Genomic DNA, 22,375 nt, shown 5'->3' with positions numbered 1-22,375 from the left:
CAAAAGAGTTTTTCCGATTTGCGCGCTGCTCTGTGTTCCGCTCCTGTATTGGGTACTCCTGATTACAATAAGCCTTTTACGCTCTATGTTCACGAGAGAGAAGGTTGTGCGTTGTCAGTTTTAACACAGCGATTTGGAGACAAGCAGCGACCATGTGCATATTTTTCGGCTACGTTAGACCCAGTAGCTAAAGCATTGCCCAGTTGCCTCAAAGCGACAGCAGCAGCAGCAATTTCTATCCGACAGTCTGCTGGAATAGTGTTGGATAACACTCTCATTGTCATGGTACCACATGCAGTGGATACCTTACTAAATAGAACGAAAACGCAGCATCTTACGAGTGCTCGTCTAACTGGATACGAGCTGACGCTGTTGGCTAGTCACGTACACATCAAACAATGTAATACCCTAAATCCAGCCACTCTGTTGCCCCTTCCAGATGAGAAAAGTGTTGAGGAGCAACATGATTGTTTCTTTCGTACTGAAGAAGAGACGAAAGGAAGAATTGACCTAAAAGACACACCGTTAGAGAATCCGGATGGAACTCTATGGGTGGATGGTTCTTGTTTTAAAATGCCTAATGGAGATACAGTTTCAGCCTATGCTGTAACTACTTTGCATACAGTTGTGGAAACAGCACGTATTAGGCATAATTCAGCTCAAGCAGCAGAATTGATAGCTTTAACAAGAGCATGTGTATTGTCAAAAGGGAAGAGAGTGAACGTGTATACTGACAGCCAGTATGCCTTTGGTGTAGCGTTCAATTTTGGGCGTCTTTGGAAGGAAAGGAGATTTCTCACTTCACATGGCACCAAAATACAACATGGTCAGTTAGTGACTGAACTCCTTAAATCACTTGCCTTACCCACCCAAATAGCGATTGTGAAGTGTAGTGCACACAAAAAGATTACAGATGACGTTGGTCGAGGAAATGCATTTGCAGACGAAGTAGCGAAAAAGACAGCGAGAGATGCAACAAGTCGAATGTATGTGGCGGGACCTGCAAATTGGGTTAGAGAGAGAGGAATGTATGAGGATAATGTAGAAAGTGTACGAGCGATTCAGAAAGAGGCTTCAGAGAAAAAGTTGAGCAAGTGGAGAGAAAGTACAGGAATGTTAGATGAGATGACAAAATCCCAAAATGTGCATACAATGTAGTGAAACATTGTATTGTTTGTCTGATGTATAACCCAGGAAAGGGAACCCCAACTCCAGCAGGTCACTTTGCTCCTCCAACATATCCATTTGAGGTGTTGCCGATCGATTATATTCACACAGCTTTATCCACAGCTAAAATTCTATTGAAATAATTTTTCCCTAGGTTTGGTTTGCCGCGCATTGTCTGGAGTGACAATGGGAGCGAATTTGTTGGCCAAGTCATGCAAAAAGTTTGTGCGGGTCTTGGTATCAAGCAAAAGTTCCATGCGGCAAATCATCCACAATCAGCGGGTTTCGTAGAATGCTACAACGGTACATTGAAGTTGAAGTTAGCAAAGGTTCAGGCTAGTACAGGACTCAATTGGCCTGATGCTTTGCCATTAGCTCTACTGTCCACCAGAACTGCAGTACACTCTCGTTTGGGACTTAGCCCTTACGAAGTGGTTTTTGGATGCCCGGCTAACGTATGGGGAGTACCTCGCCCAAAGAAATACTCAGACTTGCCATATCCAATGTTGATTGTCTACCTGCATGATCTCACGACTAAATTGCGTATTCTCCATCAACAGGTTCAAAGTGCTTTACCAGAGGCTTCCACAAACACAGGTCATTCCATCTGACCAGGTGACTGGGTTTGCACCAAGAATTTCCAAAGAACGAGAAATTTGGAGCCCAGATGGAGGGAGCCCCGAATGGTTTTGCTCACCACGAGAACAGCAGTTAAAGTCGAGGGAAAGAAAAATTGGATTCACGGTGTCCATTGTAAGAAAGTGCCCTTGCCTCTACCCTTTGATCAGTGGATTCGTAGGGGTGTTGGTGACGCAGAAAGTGAAAAAGTTCCACGATTCATACCTTTCAGTGATGCACACCTGAATGGGACATTGTCTGAGAAAGAGGGCGACGACATTTTACAGGAAGCAATACCATCGCATCGTCGATTAGATACAACCAATCCACGAACATTGTTTCAAAATCAAAACACACCTGGAAAAGAACATTATAATCGGAGACCTAGACAAAAGAACTCTTAAGGTTTCTCCTCTCTTGTGTAGTATTCTGTCCCGGTTACAGGGTCACGGTAGGAGTCTTAATTGTGACCTGAGTCGTGGCAATAGGCCTGCAGGACTTGCAGTGTCATAGGACGGCAGATAATCATAATTGAGTGATCAAGGAAGATTGCCGTGAGCATCCATTAGCAAGATGGAAACTACACTAGGCAAAAGAGAGAGAAAGGATGAAATGAAGAAAGAATCCTGTAAATTAATGTACAGTCGTTTTAATATAACTTTATGTGTTATTATATTATTGTGTATTGTTTTGGCGTTTATAGGTTGGATTATTTATGCACTGCAGCAAAAAGTTGTCTCTCCTTCTTCCTCTTTGTCTTCTTCTACTGTTTCTCCACATCTCTTTCATACTCTTCCTCAACATGAACTCATTAGAAGAACTGAATATTATAACAATTCCTTTATTCAGTTATTACATCAACATCAGTTAGTGGTCAATACAACTGACTGTTGGGTGAGTGGACTTATGCCACATACCACAGAGAAAGGAATGCCATATTTAGTTCTCCCTTTTTCTTGTGAGGGTTATGCTTGGGCTTATTTTGTTATTTTCTCTAATGCCTACCAAAGTAAGTTCAAACGCTCCATTAATTCACATATTGGTGGTCCAGATTTTAGTCATAGCTCATTAATTAAGGAAATGGTAGCTACGGCTAAAATCATGGAAAATAGTAAGATTTCCATTGATGAAAGAAAAGCGTACACTAACTGTAACGTCACCCAATATATGTCTAGTCTTAGTGATAAAGTTAAGAAAGGAAAGGCTTCACCAATTTGGACTATACCACATCAGGGCAATTTCTGCTTACAGATAAACGATCGCTCTTCTGACACCATACAAAGGGATAACTGCTCCCACACGTACATTTATTCCTCTCAAAACTCGCCTCCTCTAGTGCCGTCTCAAGGCACATATTTCATCTGCTATAATAGAGCTTATACATGGTTACCAACGGGTTTCTCCGGTACTTGTTATATAGCTATCCTTCTTCCCCCTACATACACCGCTTCTGCAAATCATCATCGACACAGATACGGCAGAGGGATTATTGATTCGAAAGATACAGCAGGACAAGAGGGAGGAGATTTCCTTAAAGGATTTCTTCCTTTTTGGGGTCCAATGGCCAACAGCAGAAATATAAGGCAACTAGTCCGTGTCGTAGAGACCACAATAGACATCACTGTAGGAGCCTTAAGTAATATCACGGCAGAACTACAGGCGGACCGTTTTATGACCTTACAAAATCGAGTTGCCCTAGATTTTGTTCTTGCAGATCGTGGTGGAGTGTGCAAATTGATCGGGTCAAGTTGCTGTATTTTCATACCTAATGACGCTCCGACAGTATACCAAGCTATCTCCAAGTTGTACATAATCTCTGAGTCTATTCACCTGGACGAAGGAGATTGGTCTTTTACGGAGTGGTTCTGGGGACTACTGTCCAAATGGGGTTGGAAAGCATTGACATTTCTTGGAATAATTCTGACCATTATTTTCTCCTGTTGTCTTTGTATACACTGTGGTCCCGCTATCTGTGACCTTTGTGCTACTATTTGCATCCCAAAACCCAAACCACAAGTAACAGAAAACATAAGAATGATGTTACAGCAACAGCTCGATGACCTCATGGCTATCGACATTGACTCAGATTACCATGAGTCTATCTTGCCTGAGTTCTGGCAAAAGGAGGGTCTGAGGAACTTCGATTTCCGATCGCGATTGAATCGACCCGCCATTTTGTGCTCCGCCGCCATTTTATGTTGCCATCACTCAGGCAGCACGGCGAACAAAGTCTATTCTGCTTTTTCTGCAGCCTCATGTCAAAATTGTCCTTATGCCTCTATTTGCAAAGCTGGTGTTAGGTTTGGCCGAGTACACTAATCCCTGTCTGGTTTTTCTAATCCCCGTCTCAACTATCTGTTGGTTCACACTATTCTTTTCCGACTTTATCTTATCGTCTGGCCTTCACTGTCTTCTGCTAGCATTCTCTCGTTTCACAACTGTCCTCCAACACACACAAACGTATCTCACCACCTGCAAGTTTGTTACAAATCCGTTAATAAATTAGCTTGAGGGAGGGGTGACAAACACAGTTGGAGGAGAGGTTTCTTCGAGTCATCTGACACTTTTGTTTTCAAATCTCTCCTATTGGTTCTGTCCTGTTTTTCAACTTTCCTTATTGGCTCTTTCTTGTATTTGTTGGGTGTATACTTGGTTAATGTATATGTTACCTATATGGTATAAAAGTTTGTGCGCCACAGAGTGAAGTGGCACTCTCCTGAGAACCTACCTTGTGTACTTCTGGGATAACTGTACTAGCTGCAGCTAATAAATCTGATCTTCTAACGCCTAACAGAGTGTCCCGTGTCTCTGTGTAGCTGAGCAGGAGAACCCAGGAGATTAAGGCCTACCCTGCGCCACCAGGCCCAAAAGGTTCTGGTTCTTCAGGATCATGGACTTTAATGCCCTCAATTGCCTGCTCTCCTTATACAACTCGGCAAAATCACTCAGTTTCACTCTTGATAAAAACCTTACTCTCAATGACCATGTAAAAAACTCGACTAAAGGTGCCTTTTTCACCCACGACACCTCAAGAAAATAAAACCCTTCATTCCATCAGATAACTTCAAATGGGTAGTCCAATCTCTAGTTCTCTCCAAACTCAACTATGGCAATGCTATCCTCACTGGAACTCCTAAAGTACACCTTTCCCCCCTGAGAGCTGTGCTCCACCTGGCGGCTAGGCTCATCACTGACTCTCCTTCCCTCAAAGCCCTCAGCTGGCTCCCCATTGAAGGAAGATGCCTCTACAAGATTGCATGCACTACACACAAAGCCCTCTACCAGCAAACCCCTCATACCTTACAAACAAACTAAATAAAGCATGGTGCTCCTGACCGATGAGAAGCACAAATGCTCTCCTCCTTGTCCCACCACTGTTCAAAAAGAAATCCACCCAATCTCGCTCCTTCTCTGGGAACGCCCCGAACATCTGGAACTCTCTCTCCAAGGACTTATGCTGTAACCACTCCTACTTCAGCTTTAAAAAAGATCTTAAATCCCACCTCCTCAACCAATACTTTGGACCTTAAACCCTCCACTTAAACACTCCCTTCCTCTCTATCAGCTCAGATACTCAGCCATATTTGTATCGCCTTTGCAAAACTGCTGCACCTTATTCCCTCCTCCCATGCTAAATGCTCTTCTCCGTCCCCCATTTTTTATTATTTGAATTCCTGGCATAATTGATTTTCAACTGTCTTTCCCTCCTACCCCCCTCCTCATGTACTTTTGCCCCACCCTTTTCCCTCCCCTCATTTAATTTGCTCTTCCCCATCCTTTTCATAATCTAAATTCTTCTGTTCTTTTTTGACTGTCCATGTCCGACCCTCATACCCCCTCTCATTTTAATCTCTTTTCCCCCGTTCCTTTTTATTTCATACTTAATGTTTTGGTGTTTTAATTGACGATGTATGTTTTACCCTGACCAAATTGCCTGTACTCCTGTTTGCTACTGTAAAGCACTCTGATGCCCAAGCGTCTAGCCAGCGCTATATAAAACCTTTCAAATAAATAAAAAATCTGTAAACAGTTAGTAAAGCATCATTACCTGCCTGTGGGTAACATAACACATTATGTAAACAGTTAGCAAGGTATCCTTTCCTGTCTGTGCATAATATAACACAGTCTGTAAACAGGTAGTAAGATATCATTTTCTGTCTTTGTGTAACATAACACATTTTGTAAACCATTAGCAAAGCATCATTGTCTGTCTGTGGGTAGCATTGCACATTCTGTAAATAGAAAAGTATAATTACTTGTGTGTGGGTAACCTAAGCCATTCTGTAAATAATAAAGTATTATTACCTGTGCGTGGGTAAAATAACACATTCTGTCAATAGTTAGTAAAGTAGCATTTACTGTCTGTGGGTAACAAAATACATTATGTCAATATAAAACTATCATTCCTTGTCTGTAGGTAACATAACACATCCTGTAAACTGTTAGTAAAGTATCATTGCCTGTCTGTGGGTAACATAACACATTCTGTAAACAGTTAGTAAAGCATTGTTGTCTATCTGTGGGTAACATGGCACATTATGTAAACAGTTAGTAAAGTATAGTTGTCTGTCTGTGGGTAATATAGCACAGTCTGTAAACTGTTAGTAAAGTATTGTTGTCTGTCTGTGGGTAACATAACACATTCTGTAAACAGTTAGTAAAGTATTGTTGACAGTCTGTGGGTAACAGCACATTCTTCAAATAGCAAAGTATTATTCCCTATCTGTGGGTAATATAGCACCTTTTGTAAACAGTTAGTAAAGTATCATTGTCTGTATGTGGGTAGCATAACACATTCTGTAAACAGTTAGTAAAGTATTGTCTGTCTGTGAGTAACCTAGCACAGTCTGTAAACAGTTAGTAAAGTATAGTTGTCTGTCTGTGGGTAACATAACACATTCTGTAAATATTTAGTAAAGTATTGTTGTCTGTGGGTAACATAACACATTCTGTAAACAGTTAGTAAAGTATTGTTGTCTGTCAGTGGGTAACATAGCACATTCTGCAAATAGCAAAGTATTATTCCCTGTCTGTGGGTAACATAACACATTCTGTAAACAGCTAGTAAAGTATCATTGTCTGTCTGTGGGTAACATAACACTTTCTGTAACAGTTAGTAAAGTATCATTGTCTGTCTGTGGGTAACATAACACATTCTGTAAACAGCTAGTAAAGTGTCATTATCTGTATGTGGGTAACATAACACTTTCTGGAAACAGTAAAATACCATTGTCTGTCTGTGGGTAACATAACACATTCTATAAACAGTAAAGTATTATTCCCCGTCGGTGGGTAACATAACACTCTCTGTAAACAGTTAGTAAAGTATCATTGTCTGTCTGTGGGTAACATAACACATTCTGTAAATTGTAAAGTATCATTTTTTTCTACGTGTCAGGTTCCCTTTAGCCTGCCAATACTTTGTAAAAGGATCATTTCTGCCTCTCAGCCTCAAATCTGTCTTCATGTATCTACTCACAAGTAGTGTTTCCTGACTGTGCACTATAGCCCACAGACTGTATTCACTCCGCAAAACATCTTCTGTGACTTTGGCGGTGTTGTTCTATATCCCGTTTCCATCAAGCACACTCAAAATAACCCTTTGCTTTGGGCAGCAGAAAAGAACCTTTTGCTATGGGCAGCAGATTCCACAGCCAGTAAGGATTAATTGCTGATTAACTAAGTGGCTTTGCATTTGCGAAGCTTGCCCAGAGAGGTGCTGCTGGCTCTGAAGATGCCACAGGGCATTTTAAAGAGTGGTCACAGGGTGTGGGATAGGTTCCCAGAGGCAGGAAAGCTTCTTGGAACCAGTTGGAAGCCACCTTGATGTGCTCTATGCGCACGCATAGTCAAACCAAGCATCAATATTTACCTCCTTTGTAAGTTCTCACCTTATGTTGCTTCCCTAATTAATGGGTAAGGGTTTATGGATTGTTGAGTTCAAGCCTCGCTCTTTGTGCTCCATATAGAGGTGATCAATGATGGTGTCCGCCTTAGCAGGAAATCAGACAGCGCTAATGAGCGGGTGCTTAGTACATCCTGTTTCGATCATACTGTGCGCCCGCAGCACTTTGTGAACTATTTCACCCTAACTCGTTACTGCTTCTCACATCTCAAAACTAAGGCTGGGAAAAGGCTGACTTGTACCAGCAATCCCTTGCCGACAGTGCTTGATTTGTAAAATAAAATAAATATTTTCCGGCGGCACAAAGTTTTTCATAGGAGTCCTGCCTAGTCTTGATTCCACCTCATGCCTCTTTCTTCTGCCATCCTACGATTCTTGTCTCTTTATCCCATGAACATCGAGGTAGTCCAGTCTTCATTCTGCCTCATGTCTCTTTCCCGCCACCCTACACATTCTGTCTCTTTATCTGATGAATAACGAGGTTGTCCAGTCTTTATTCCTGCCTCATACTTCTTTCTCCTTCCACCTTACAGTTCCTGTCTCTTTATCTCATGAACACCAAGACTGCCCAGTCTTGATTTGACCTCATGCCTCTTTCTCCCCACCACCCTACAGTTCCTGTCTCTTTATCTCATGAACACCAAGACTGCCCAGTCTTGATTTGACCTCATGCTTCTTTCTCCCCGCCACCCTACAGTTCCTTTCTCTTTATCTCATGAACAACGAGGCTGTCCAGCCTTAATTCAAATTCATGCCTCTTTCTTCTGCCACTCAAATATTATTTTCTCTTTATCTGATGAACACTGAGGTTGTTTTGTCTTCATTCCCGCCTCATACTTCTTTCTCCCGCCACCCTACAGTTCTTGTCTCTTTATCTCATGAGCACCAAGGCTTTCCAGCCTTGAGTCAACTTCATTCCTCTTTCTCGACGCCATCCTACAGTTCCTGTCTCTTTATCTCATGCGCACTGAGGCTGCCTAGTCTTGATCCAAAATCATGTCTCTTTTATCCGCCACCCTACAGTTCCTGTCTCTTTATCTCATGAGCACCAATGCTGCTCAGCCTTGATCCTACCTCATGCCTCTTTCTCCCACCACCCTACAGTTCCTGTCTCTCTATCTCATGAGCACCGAGGCTGCCCAGCCTTGATACAACCTCATGCCTCTTTCTGCCGCCACCCTACAGTTCCTGTCTCTCCAACATCTTGAGCACCGAGGCTGCCCAGCCTTGATCCAACCTCATGCCTCTTTCTCCACTGTGCTCCACTTCCATCTCTTTATCTCACTATTCCAAGTTACTTCATCGCACCCTTTCCCCTTTATCACTTTTTAGTATCTTTCTCTTCCTCCTTTGCTCTTCTTTTTCTCTTTCTTTGTCTTTTTTTGTCTAAAGTCTGATGATGAAAAAAAAGCCCAAGTCCCCGAGAATGAGGGCAGAGTGCCCACCATCAGCAACCACCGCCACAAATTAAGCACTGCTGGCAAAGAACAATGACCAAGAGGCCTCAAACATATGGTGTATGTATTGCAAGAAAGTGAGGAAAAACCGTAGGGTAACCAGGGTGCTGATAAACACAGGGTAAAGCTGAAGAAAGAGAGACCAGAATCTGCGTGTCAAACAAAGGCTGAGCATGCGGACAAGCTAGGTGGGCCCAGCTGCCCTTAAATGTTGCCAATGTCACGTAGTGTCACTATAATTTTACTCCAACTGACCAGAGGAACCGGTCAAACATCAAAGTGCGTAGACGGAATATTATGATGAAGTTACTGTGGGGGAGTGTTAACTTCACCGATAGGTGAGCAAGGAAACAATTCCTTTTGATTTAGGTACCCTCACACACCCTAGTGGTGTCATGCTTCATCATCGGGTCACCCCGACGCCTAAAAGTCGGGGTGGGCTCAACCACTATGTTGGGAGCTCTTTGAAGATGTTATAGACCAGGGGGGCTAGAATATTTTAAAAAACTTTAGACAGATCCCCAGTATCCCTTTATTTGCGGGTCTGTCTGGGATACTAAAATACTTCAAATAGGGTCTTTGTAGGATAATTATGGTCCTAAGACCCTAGTGCCTTAAAAAACCTCAGACAGATCCCCAGTATCCCTTTATTTGCGGGTCTGTCTGGGATACTAAAATACTTCAAATAGGGTCTTTGTGGGATAATTATGGTCCTAAGACCCTAGTGCCAACATGTTTCAGTCCTAGAAATGGCCGTGAAGGTCCAGGACTTTCATCAGGGCAAATCAAAAGCCACCCAGGAAAACAGTGCAAGGGATTCCCTAACCTGTTTATTGATGCAAGGGCAGAGTAGCTGCTCCTTGAAAGAGTGACTGATTTATTAATCCGTCATACTTCGTATTCCATCTGAAAAGAGAACAAAAGAAAACAAACAGCAACCAACTTATATTTGTGCGTTTTCTTAGTGGCCATTCCCATTGTTTGCCACGAATAGTACCTACATGTGTTAGGTGATCATTAGGCCAGGTGGTGTACAACTCACTCCATCCATGTGCCACTCATACCTGTATCTGTACACTTAGTCAGTGTGCCAGGTATATTGTGCGGTGGCGAAATCGCTCGCATCCTAACTGTAATTCCATGCCAGTTAGTATACACTATCAATATAAAAACACTCTCCTATGTACCACTCACACTCATCACTCTTGTAGCATCCGTGATTGAACATGGTATTGTCTTAACCATGCGTGATTCATAACAAAACACTGTGTGGTTTTTTGTGATAGTTTACACACATGCACTCTCTCTTACCCGATTTTCGAATGGGATCCGTTTCTCAGGGGATCGTAGGACTGTATAGGGGTAGCTCTGTAGTCACACTCTTTTGTAGGGACCCCCGAGTATGAGGGAGAGAGGAGATATATGGAAGTAATATAAGGATACTCTAATGATAAACATCTCTCTCAATGGGGACGGTAATCTCTACACGCGAAAATATACTCTCCCGCTCTGTCACCCCACTTACTTCATCAAGAGTCCTGCCTCGTTTGTCCACCTACTTGGTCTCAATCCCCGGCGTTTCGCGCCGTGTATCGTTAAGATGGTGAGTTTATACTTCCGCATGTGATGTAGCTTGACGGGATTGGTCAATGCGCTCACGTGATGTTTCGCGTCAGCATGTCATCCCGTCTGCGCTGGTAAAAAGGTTTTGTCAGATTATTTAAATGTTTGGCTAAAAACAGAGTTAGGCATTCACTTATCCAAACCCAGATTTACACCCGATCCCATTCCAGAGGAGGAATAGTCTGCCGATTCTCTTCCGTGTACGTGAGACACGTGATCGGATCTTAATCCAATCAGGTCAACACGGAATTTGTAGTCCCAATGTCAGTAAACGAAGGGAGATGTAGTTTAAAACGCTTCAGGTCTTAACTTTTAGCGAGAGCTGGATTTCCTATTTATATTCATACTTAATTCTTCAAGGTTTCATGAATCATAAATAGGGACTTCAAACATTGACTCAAGGTCGGGCATGTATTAACACTGTTCTAAAGAGCACACATATCGTCAGGTATACTTTGAGGGTGTATTGTATTTCACAATGGTAGGGTATAGTCTAAAGGAGTTGTAAATCTTCTCTGGGGTTTATTATGTGTGTTTCACAACTGCCAGATTTTTCCTATAGCAAATTCATGTTCCCTAACTCCTAGGATACTCTGGTTGATTTGTATTCGGTCTAGTTCATACCAATTTAAAGTGTGCCCCCTAGTTTTACTGATACTACACAACTTTTAGGGGTGAATACAAGATCTCTATTTGTTTAGTTGATTCCAGGGTTTGGAATCATTGAGACCCGTTTCATGAGTTTTCAAACGATAAACCCATCGCTGCTCTCTTTCTAAGAGTTTTTTTGGGGGATTGCCGGTGTTCTTTACTTTTTCGAGTACAGTCCATTTTAATTCAGTATCCTTATGATTTTTCTCGTTATAGTGTGCTGTCAGTTTAGTAGCTGTAATTGCTCTCCTTATAGTGCTCCTGTGTTCGCTGATGCGGACCTTGAGTTTTCGAGTGGTCATCCCAATATATTTTAATCCACATGGGCAATTTATCATGTAGATGACCGAATCGGAATTACAATTGGTATGTGACCTTTGCTCCCATGGTGAATGTAGGCCCAGGTCTAAGGTCTTGGTGTGTTCTGTGAATGGACAAGCGACACATGAGCCGCAGGGGTAATGTCCCATGACAGGGGATGTACCCCAGAGTGTCGTCTGATTTGCATTACTAGATGCCGAGGTGTTGGTGTGTACTAGGGCATCTTTTAAACTACAGTTTTTTTTAAAAGAAAACATTGGTTTCTCAAAGGCCAATCTGTTTGATGTCAATATGGGCCATTTCTTGTTTATTATTTTCTTCAATTCATTTGATGATGAATTGTACGTGGTTACGCAAATCAACTGGTCCGGTTCATTTTTCACATGTGTTTCCAAAAGAGCCTCTCGTGGAGTGTTTCGTGCTCTTTTGTTCGCCCTGTCCACGATCTTAGTTGGATATTTCTTCTGTTTTAGCTTGTTTGTCAAAATTGCTGCTTCTTTTTTGTAAGTCTGGATGTTGGAACAATTCCTGCGGACTCTAAGGAATTGGCCTACTGGGAGATTTTCTCTAAGGGAGCGAGGATGAGCACTGTCAAATCTTAGTAGACTATTCCTATCCGTTGGTTTGGTATACAGGGAGCTTTCAAGGTCCCGTCTTTTGCTCTGAATGTGACATCCAGGAAGGAAATTTTCTCCCTGTCCATGTTCATTGTGAATTGAAGGTGGGGGTTCAGGGAATTAATCCACGTCTTAAACTTGTCAAGGCTCGTTAGATCACCCTTCCAGATCATGAAGACATCGTCTATATATCTGTACCATTTGTGGATGTTCTCACTAAATGGGTTGTGTGTCCATATATGTTGGTCTTCGAAGACGCTAACATACAAACAGGCCAGACTAGGGGCGAATGTGCTGCCGTGTACTTGTAAATACATTTGGTCCTCAAAAATAAAGAAGTTTTCAGTAAGGGCTAGATGTATAAGGGTGACCACCCATTCAACAGGAGCTGCACATTTCCAATCTTCTTGTGTCAAAATCTCTTGTACTGCTCTAATACTCTCCGTCTGTGGTATATTTGTATAAAGAGCTTCCACGTCCAGGCATACCAGAAAGTTCTCCGTAGGGTTATATTCAACCTGTGTGAGAAGGTTAAAAATGTGCTTAGTATCTTGGACGTACGATTTGATCTTCTTTACCAAGGGACGTAAAAACCAGTCTGTGTATTTAGACAATGGCTCCAGAATGGACCCAATCCCCGAGACGATGGGTCTGCCTGGGGGAGGAATCTTACCCATATGTATCTTGGGGATAGTATAAAATAGTGGGGTTCTGGGATCTTCCTGATTCAAAAAGGCATGTTCCTTTTTAGTGATCCACTCTTGGGTAAGGGCATCTGTTGTAAGTGCCAGGATGGATGTTTTCAGACGTTGTGTTGGATCCCTGTTGATCTTTTTGTAATATCTGGTATCCGCCAGTAGATTTAAACATGCCGTCCTATACGCGTTCGTGCTCTGAATCACGGTAGCTCCTCCCTTGTCAGCCGGTTTTATTACTATATCCGATCTGGTTTGAAGGGATGTCAACGCCTTACGTTCTCTGTTACTTAGGTTATTGAACCCATCTCTCTTAGGTTGTAGTGACTCCACTTCCTTAGTGACAGACTCTTCAAACGCCAGTACTTCTGGAGGCATCATATTTGTAGGTGGAAGAAAAGTGGATTTCAGTCTTAGATCGGTATAGTTATCCTTTTCCATGGGTTTCTCTTTATTCAAAAAGAAAGTTTTCAATCGTATCTTTCTGAAAAATTCACCCAGTTCACAGTGGAGGCGAAATTTGTCCAGGTAATTAGTAGGGACAAATCCCAATCCCTTGTTCAGGACACTCAGTTCGTCTGTAGTCAGGACAACATCCGTGAAATTAACCACTAGTCCTTCGTCTTGCTCGTGCTGGGCTGCTGGTCCCTGGAGTTGCTCCTTGTGTTCATCGTACTCCTGTCTTCTTCCCATTGGATTCTTTTGTTGCCTCTTCTTCCACGTCTCCCTCGTCTTCTGCCCTGACCTAAAAAATGTTGGTTAAAGTCAGGCTGGAAGTATGGGCCTGTTGGAAACTGGGAAGGTCCATGATACTGGAGAGGTGTGGCTCACTGGTTAGAGGCGGCAGATCCGCAAGCAGAGAATCGGCCAGGGACCAGGGTTCAATCCCCGACGCGGCAGGGTTGTGGACCAGAGTCAAAAACGGACTCGATAATTCTCGCCTCGGTACCTACTCTAACCAGGAACACACTCGGCAACTCTGGGCATTAGCTTGCCTCATCTCCACAACGGCCCCCCACATTCGCCGGGGATGCCTGGTTTCACCTTGGAGATACCCAGGAGGGACCATCTCACAGGGATAGCCAGGACGGGTTCCCCAGCGGTCTACAGCGCCATGACGCCTCAGGGCAGCAGTGCGCTTTACAAGACACATACATTTACATTTACATTTACATACTGAACAGGGCCAAAGGGTCCTGGCCAGGGATACATCTGCTGATGTGCATATCTCTGGTTATAGTTTCCTCTTCGTGGTCTCCTTGCCTTCCCTCTCCAGCTTTTGTTTGATCCGTCACTCGACCAGTCGTCATATTCAGAGTCAGACGATCCTGTCTGATCACTCCTTCCTGATCCAGAGTCTGAAGGTTCCTGACCTTTGTAATCGTCTTTAATGTAATGTAAGGGTAAACTTTCTCGTGTCTGAATTTTTTCAGGTCTTTCTGTAGTTTGTTGATCTTATTCTGCATAAGGTAAGCCACAAATTAAGCACTGCTGGCAAATAACAATGACCAAGAGGCCTCAAACATATGGTGTATGTATTGCAAGAAAGTGAGGAAAAACCGTAGGGTAACCAGGGTGCTGATAAACACAGGGTAAAGCTGAAGAAAGAGAGACCAGAATCTGCGTGTCAAACAAAGGCTGAGCATGCGGACAAGCTAGGTGGGCCCAGCCGCCCTTAAATGTTGCCAATGTCACGTACCCTGGTTCAGTGGAGGAAACAGCACTGCCCCGTTAAAAGTGACAATATCTGAATACAAAGAGCATCGGATAATAGGGTAATAGTTCAACTGATTAGGACATGTAACAAACTACTATTTACGGAATTAGAGTTGTCAGTCTCAGAGTTGTCCTCAGAAGCAGGCATCCTACACAGCAACCACAGTGAAGCCCAGAGAATCTACCCCTGTGCATAGCCACAAATAGGTCCGCCATTTTGAAATGGGCACTTGAGTGAAGGCTGCTTGTGGGGAAAAAACATCATTATATTGAAGGTAGGTGGTTCTCTTTTTAACTTAAGCTCTATTATCATCAGCTATAAAATGCTTATTAAAGTAATGGAATGTTCTAAGATGTCTCTATCACGACTCTTTTTTTCTGAAGGACTCTACATGTTAAATCCCCTGAGAGTCTGTGCACAAGTGGTTCTTTACTTCATTACTTGAGAAAATTACTGTAGGTGTCATTTGTGTGACTTCATTAGGAATAGCGTTTTCCACCCTCTTAATTCTCAGATGCAATGTCCCTTCTGGGCACGTCAAGACGGCCAAAAAGATAGCAAAGACTGATGCTGACAGCCTGGTCAGCTCAGGCTCCATGGACAGGCAAGCCACAAGAAATACATCAGAAAAAACAGAATCAATCACCTGGATGCACTGCTCTCAGAAAGCAAAACAACTCTACATATGACTCCAATGTCGAAAATATATCTAAATGCACTACATATGCAAACATTAAAATGATAGAAGAACAGGATTAATTAGAAGGAATGAAAATAAAAGGCCACGAAGGACAACTTTTTGATTCTGGTGTGCAAGCAAGCCATGGACACTCTAGTGATAATGATGCTCGAAGAACTGGCCTTTCGAGGAGTCCACTAGGCCCCAGGTGTGCCTAGACTCACACCTGCTCAGCGCCATGATACCCTCCCAGGTGATAATGTGCTCGACAAATCTGCAAAATATAACATGCTGGACGCCTACAGTGTTGACCAAGAACATAGATCTGAGCATAAAAACCTTTGATTGATCGACCTGCCAGAAAATGAAAAGGACCACCATGATCTAGATGGAATCCTTCTAAATCCTGCAGATACAGATATTCTCATCAGTGATCACAGAACCAAGGGGCAGATTCATGAACCCCTTTGTGTCACTTTTTCATTGCGCAATGTGGTACAAGAGCAATGTAAATTAAAAATGAGATTTATAAAGCCAGGCAAGACCACCTTGCGTGGCCCCGAGTGGCTTCATAAATCTCGAGTAATGCAAATCTCTGCGTTGCATTACTCTGTGCCAGGGAGGGGTTTCCATGGGTGTTGCGTGGGTGTTCCCACGCAACATCCATGGATTTTGATGCATTCCCAGATTTGCCAGAAGTGGTAGACCTGGGAGTGTGACAAAAACCTGCGCCTCCCCGCGTGAGGCGTAGCGAGGAGAAATGTGTTTATTTCTCCTCGCTTGTTCCTCTTTCTATGTGTGCTGCAATCTGTAGCACACATAGAGGAAAAAGCCTCTGGATTGTTTTTGTGCAGGTAGGCGCCACTTCCGGCAAAAACAACATTCTTCCTTACAGTGCAGGCGCCCTTGCGCCATGGTGCAAGGGCGCCTGCATTGGCACTAGCCTGCCAATAGGGTGCGAGCGCAGGGGAAAAAGCAGGAATGCACCTTATTGACTTAAATACAGCACACTCCTGCCCTTTCTCTGTCACACAGTGCAGCGCAGCAAAGTGACTTGCTGCGCTGCACTCTGTGACTTAGCTATAAATATGGGCCCCACATCCTAAGCCTCTCCATGGACAGATATTGTCATCTGTGATCATTACAATTTGCCCCTTTTTGTGTATGACTATTGTGTGTCCCCTTTCCCCCCACACATCGCTGAGTAGGTCCACGCCAAGGCTGGACGGGCCGTACCGGGCAGCAGGCATTTCCCCAGTAGGGCGGAAGGGTGGGGGGCTGGTTTTGTTAGTGGGGGGTGCTTTTGCAGCAGTGCAGCAGTTTTACAAGCACTGCAAGGTTCCTTGTATATTCTGCAGTTTTTAAGCAACAATTAAAGTGTTCAGTTAACTCTGGTGATGAATGTACCCACTGGAGAGAGATGGGAGGCTGTTTTCACTCATCTAAGGTAGTGCAGTGGAGTAATTTGACTGCTGCAAAGAACGTGTACCATGCATATCAAAGAACAATATTTTTTGTGCATAGCTTAGTGGGTTACTGCTTTTGTCACAGAGTTTCTTTTGTTTCTATGCACTTCATAATTTTGCAATTGTAATCTAGCACAGTCAGCTGTGAACTGCCAGCAAAGACCTGCATGCAAGCTGCATGGTACAGGTTAGAAAGTTATGTTTTTATCCCACTCTTTCCTTATCCTGATGTTGCTAAAAAAAAAAGGAGTTTGGATAGAAATGAATTATTTTTTTATGAAAGTCAACTCTAATCACTGTGTTAACGTCTGTATCCTGAGTTTGTGCTTCTCCAGAACAAACACTCTTAAGAAGTGCCTACCAGTATGGATGGCATGAAAATCCTACACGTTGTAGTCCCTGCTCCATACAACACCTCAACACCTCCTCTAACTTCTTAGTTTCTTACATAGTAGATCATTCTGGTTAGACACCATAGATAGCCCGACACAGCACATTATATACCAGAGTCCAACCCGCTCCCACTTCCACTCTGCTGTCCCATTCCCTTCTTCCCTGGTTTCAAGTTACCCAGTAACTCTGGAAACTCTATAGGTGAGAGAGCGCAGATGATGAATACCTGAGGCTAAGCAAGAGATGCAATACCAGCTGTGGAGCTATTAATATGTCATTGTTAATTCATGACTCGTATGTGACATAAGGTTATTGCTTAATTAGCTTCTGTTCAACCCCTATTGCATCACCTCACTTCAGGATATTTTTTGTAACCCTTCCCGCAATGTATACCTATTCCAAAAAATCAATAAAGTTACTTGGAAAAAAATCATTGATCATAGAACCCGATCCCGGAGCCCCTTAATCGACAGACATTGTCCTCAGTGATCATATACTCCAATCCCTAGGCCCCCCATCGGAACACATTGTCACAGGCGATCATATAACCCGATCCCTAACCCCATCTATCAACAGATATTATCATCAGTGTTCATAGAACCCAATCCCTAAACCCCTGTATTGACGGACAAGGTCACCAGAGAACTCGATCCCAAAGCCCCTCCATCAGCAGAAATTGTATTCAGTGATCATTGAACCCGGTCCCTAAGCCCCTCTGTGGACAGGCACTGTCATCAGTGATCATTGAACCAGGTCCCTAAGCCCCTCCATGAACAGGCATTGTAATCAGTGATCATTGAACCCAGTCCCTAAGCCCCTCCATGAACAAGCATTGTCATCAGTGATCATTGAACCCGGTCCCTAAGCCCCTCCATGGACAGGCATTGTCATCAGTGATCATTAAAGCTGGTTCCTAAGCCCCTCCGTGGACAGGCATTGTAATCAGTGATCACTGAACCGGGTCCCTAAGCCCCTCCATGGACAGGCATTGTCATCAGTGATCATTGAACGCGGTCCCTAAGCCCCTCCGTGGACAGCCATTGTCATCAGTGATCATTGAACGTGGTCCCTAAGCCCCTCCATGGGCAGGCATTGTCATCAGTGATCATTAAACCCGGTCCCTAAGCCCCTCCATGGACAGACATTGTTAACAGTGATCATTGAACCCAATCACTAAGACCATTCATTGATAGATATTGTCATCAGTGATCATAGATCTGATCCCCGTGCTCTCATCTGACTGATATTGTCATCAGTGATCATTAAACCCGGTCCCTAATCCATTCCGTGGACTGGAATTGTCATCAGTGATCATTGAAGCCGGTCCCTAAGCCCCTCCATGGACAGACATTGTCATCAGTGATCATTCAACGTGGTCCCTAAGCCCCTCCATGGACAGGCATTGTCATCTGATCATTGAAGCCGGTCTAAGCCCCTGCGTGGACAGGCATTGTCATCAGTGATCATGAAACCCGGTCCCTAAGACCCTCCATGGACAGGCATTGTCATCAGTGATCCTTGAAACCCTTCCCTAAGCCCCTCCATGGAAAGGCATTCTCATCAGTGATCATTGAACCCGGTCCCTAAGCCCCTCCATGGACAGGCATTGTCATCAGTGATCATTAAACGCGGTCTCTAAGCCCCTCCATGGATAGGCATTGTCATCAGTGATCATTGAAGCCGGTCCGTAAGCCCCTCCATGGACAGGCATTGTCATCAGTGATGATTGAAGCCGGTCCTTAAGCCCCTCCGTGAACAGGCATTGTCATCAGTGATCATTGAAGCCAGTCCCTAAGCCCCTCCTTGGACAGGCATTGTCATCAGTGATCATTGAAAGCGGTCCCTAAGCCCCTCCATGGACAGGCATTGTCATCAGTGATCATTAAAGCCGGTCCCTAAGCCCCTCCGTGGACAGGCATTGTCATCAGTGATCATTGAACGTGGTCTCTACACCCCTCCATGAACAGGCATTGTCATCAGTGATCATTGAACCCGGTCACTAAGCCCCTCCGTGAACAGGCATTGTCATCAGTGATCATTGAACGTGGTCCCTAAGCCCTTCGGTGGACAGGCATTGTCATCAGTGATCATTGAACGCGGTCCCTAAGCCCCTCCATGGACAGCCATTGTCATCAGTGATCATTGAACGCGGTCCCTAAGCCCCTCCATGGGCAGGCATTGTCATCAGTGATCATTAAACCCGGTCCCTAAGCCCCTCCATGGACAGGCATTGTCATCAGTGATCATTGAACCCAATCACTAAGACCATTCATTGATAGATATTGTCATCAGTGAACATATATCTGATCCCTGTGCTCTCGTCTGACTGATATTGTCATCAGTGATCATTAAACCCGGTCCCTAAGCTCCTCCATGGACAGACATTGTCATCAGTGATCATTGAACGCGGTCCCTAAGCCCCTGCATGGACAGGCATTGTCATCAGTGATCGTTGAAGCCGGTCCCTAAGCCCCTCCGTGGACAGGCATTGTCATCAGTGATCATTGAACGTGGTCTCTACACCCCTCCGTGGACAGGCATTGTCATCAGTGATCATTGAACCCGGTCCCTAAGCCCCTCCGTGAACAGGCATTGTCATCAGTGATCATTGAACGTGGTCCCTAAGCCCTTCGGTGGACAGGCATTGTCATCAGTGATCATTGAACGCGGTCCCTGAGCCCCTCCATGGACAGCCATTGTCATCAGTGATCATTGAACGCGGTCCCTAAGCCCCTCCATGGGCAGGCATTGTCATCAGTGATCATTAAACCCGGTCCCTAAGCCCCTCCATGGACAGGCATTGTCATCAGTGATCATTGAACCCAATCACTAAGACCATTCATTGATAGATATTGTCATCAGTGAACATATATCTGATCCCTGTGCTCTCGTCTGACTGATATTGTCATCAGTGATCATTAAACCCGGTCCCTAAGCTCCTCCATGGACAGACATTGTCATCAGTGATCATTGAACGCGGTCCCTAAGCCCCTGCATGGACAGGCATTGTCATCAGTGATCGTTGAAGCCGGTCCCTAAGCCCCTCCGTGGACAGGCATTGTGATCAGTGATCATTGAACCCGGTCCCTAAGCCCCTCCATGGACAGGCATTGTCTTTAGTGATCATTGAAGCCGGTCCCTAAGCCCCTCCGTGGACAGACATTGTCGCCAGTGATCATTGAACGTGGTCTCTAAGCCCCTACGTGGACAGGCATTGTCATCAGTGATCATTTAACCCAGTCCCTAAGCCCATCCATGGACACGCATTGTCATCAGTGATCATTAAACCCGGTCCCTAAGCCCCTCCATTGACAGGCATTGCCATCAGTGATCATTGAAGCTGGTCCCTAAGCCCCTCCGTGGACAGGCATTATCGTCAGTGATTATTGAACCCAATCACTAAGACCATGCATCAATAGATATTGTCATCAGTGATCATAGATCTGATCCCTGTGCTCTTGTCTGACTGATATTGTCATCAGTGATCATTGAACGGGTCCCTAAGCCCCTCTGTGGACAGGCATTGTCTTTAGTGATCATTGAACGCGGTCTCTAGGCCCCTCCATGGACAGGCATTGTCATCAGTGATTATTGAACCCGGTCCCTAAGCCCCTCCATGGACAGGCATTGTCATCAGTGATTATTGAACGCAGTCTCTAGGCCCCTCCCTGGACAGGCATTGTCGTCAGTGATCATTGAACGCAGTCTCTAGGCCCCTCCATGGCCAGGCATTGTCATCAGTGATTATTGAACCCGGTCCCTAAGCCCCTCCCTGGACAGGCATTGTCATCAGTGATCATTGAACGCGGTCTCTAAGCCCCTCCATAGACAGACATTGTCAACAGTGATCATTGAACCCAATCACTAAGACCAATTATCGATAGATATTGTCATCAGTGATCATAGATCTGATCCCTGTGCTCTCATCTGACTGATATTGTCATCAGTGATCATTAAACCCGGTCCCTAAGCCCCTCCATGGACAGGCATTGTCATCAGTGATCATTAAGGCCGGTCCCTAAGCCCCTCCGTGGACAGGCATTGTCGTCAGTGATCATTAAACGCGGTCCCTAAGCCCCTCCATGGACAGGCAGTGTCATCAGTGATCATTGAAGCCGGACCCTAAGCCCCTCCGTGGAAAAGGCATTGTCATCAGTGATCATTAAACCGGTCCCTAAGCCTCTCCATGGACAGACATTGTCATCAGTGATCATTGAACCCGGTCCCTAAGCACCTCCATGAACAGACATTGTCATCAGTGGTCTAAGCCCAATAAAGTAGAGGCCGAACAGTGTCTCACGTCAGATCTTGCATCCACCATTACAAGATGCAACACTGATGTGCAGGGTGAAGTCAAATGGAATGCCAGGATCACCAAGTCATGTAGTAACTACTCCAGGGAAGTGTTCTAGGGGTAAAAAGAATATAGCTCAACTTCTGAGCTCCCTAAAAGGATCTAATGTAAAGCACTAGGTGAAGTTTCAGCTCCTATCACAGCCAGAGAGGGTTCCGCTTGCCAGCGCTGGATGTGTATGTGAGATTGTGGGTCTCTCGCTGGAACCCAGACCTGCTGTAGAGTTGTGATCTTACAGTTGAAACAAGGAGGGCAGGGCCCCATAGTGTGAATACAGACTCCATAAACATCACTTTCTTGGGATAAGCAACATAAACGGCTTGCAATGAACTGGCAATCTGAGGACCTTAGCAAAAGGCAAGGCTTAGTGCAGGCAAACAAGCAGCAGCTGTATACACAGTCATCAAGCATTGGCCCACACAAATACAGGTTTTGGCTAAATATTGTTTGGATAACATACTTTAAGCGGAGTGTGAATACATTATGTAAAGGTCTGTAGCTCATTGAACAAAGGCACCTGGAGCAGTGGGCATCTGCTTATCCAGGAGCCGCCAGCCTGCCCTGGAGACATGGCTGCGAGACCTCTCACTCCGAAGGGACGGTGTTAGGCCTCAGCTGGGGCCGGAGGCGCCTGGTCTTGATGCAGGAAGGTGGGCAATGGTCCTCCTTTACAGGGTGGGCAAGAGCCCTGGTGGCCTTTAGGAGGAAACTA

This window comes from Triturus cristatus, chromosome 9 (genome assembly GCF_964204655.1).
Source record: "Triturus cristatus chromosome 9, aTriCri1.1, whole genome shotgun sequence".
Lineage (NCBI taxonomy): Eukaryota > Metazoa > Chordata > Amphibia > Caudata > Salamandridae > Triturus > Triturus cristatus.
The sequence above is the reverse complement of the archived record's forward strand: the minus strand, read 5'-3'. Positions refer to the sequence as shown.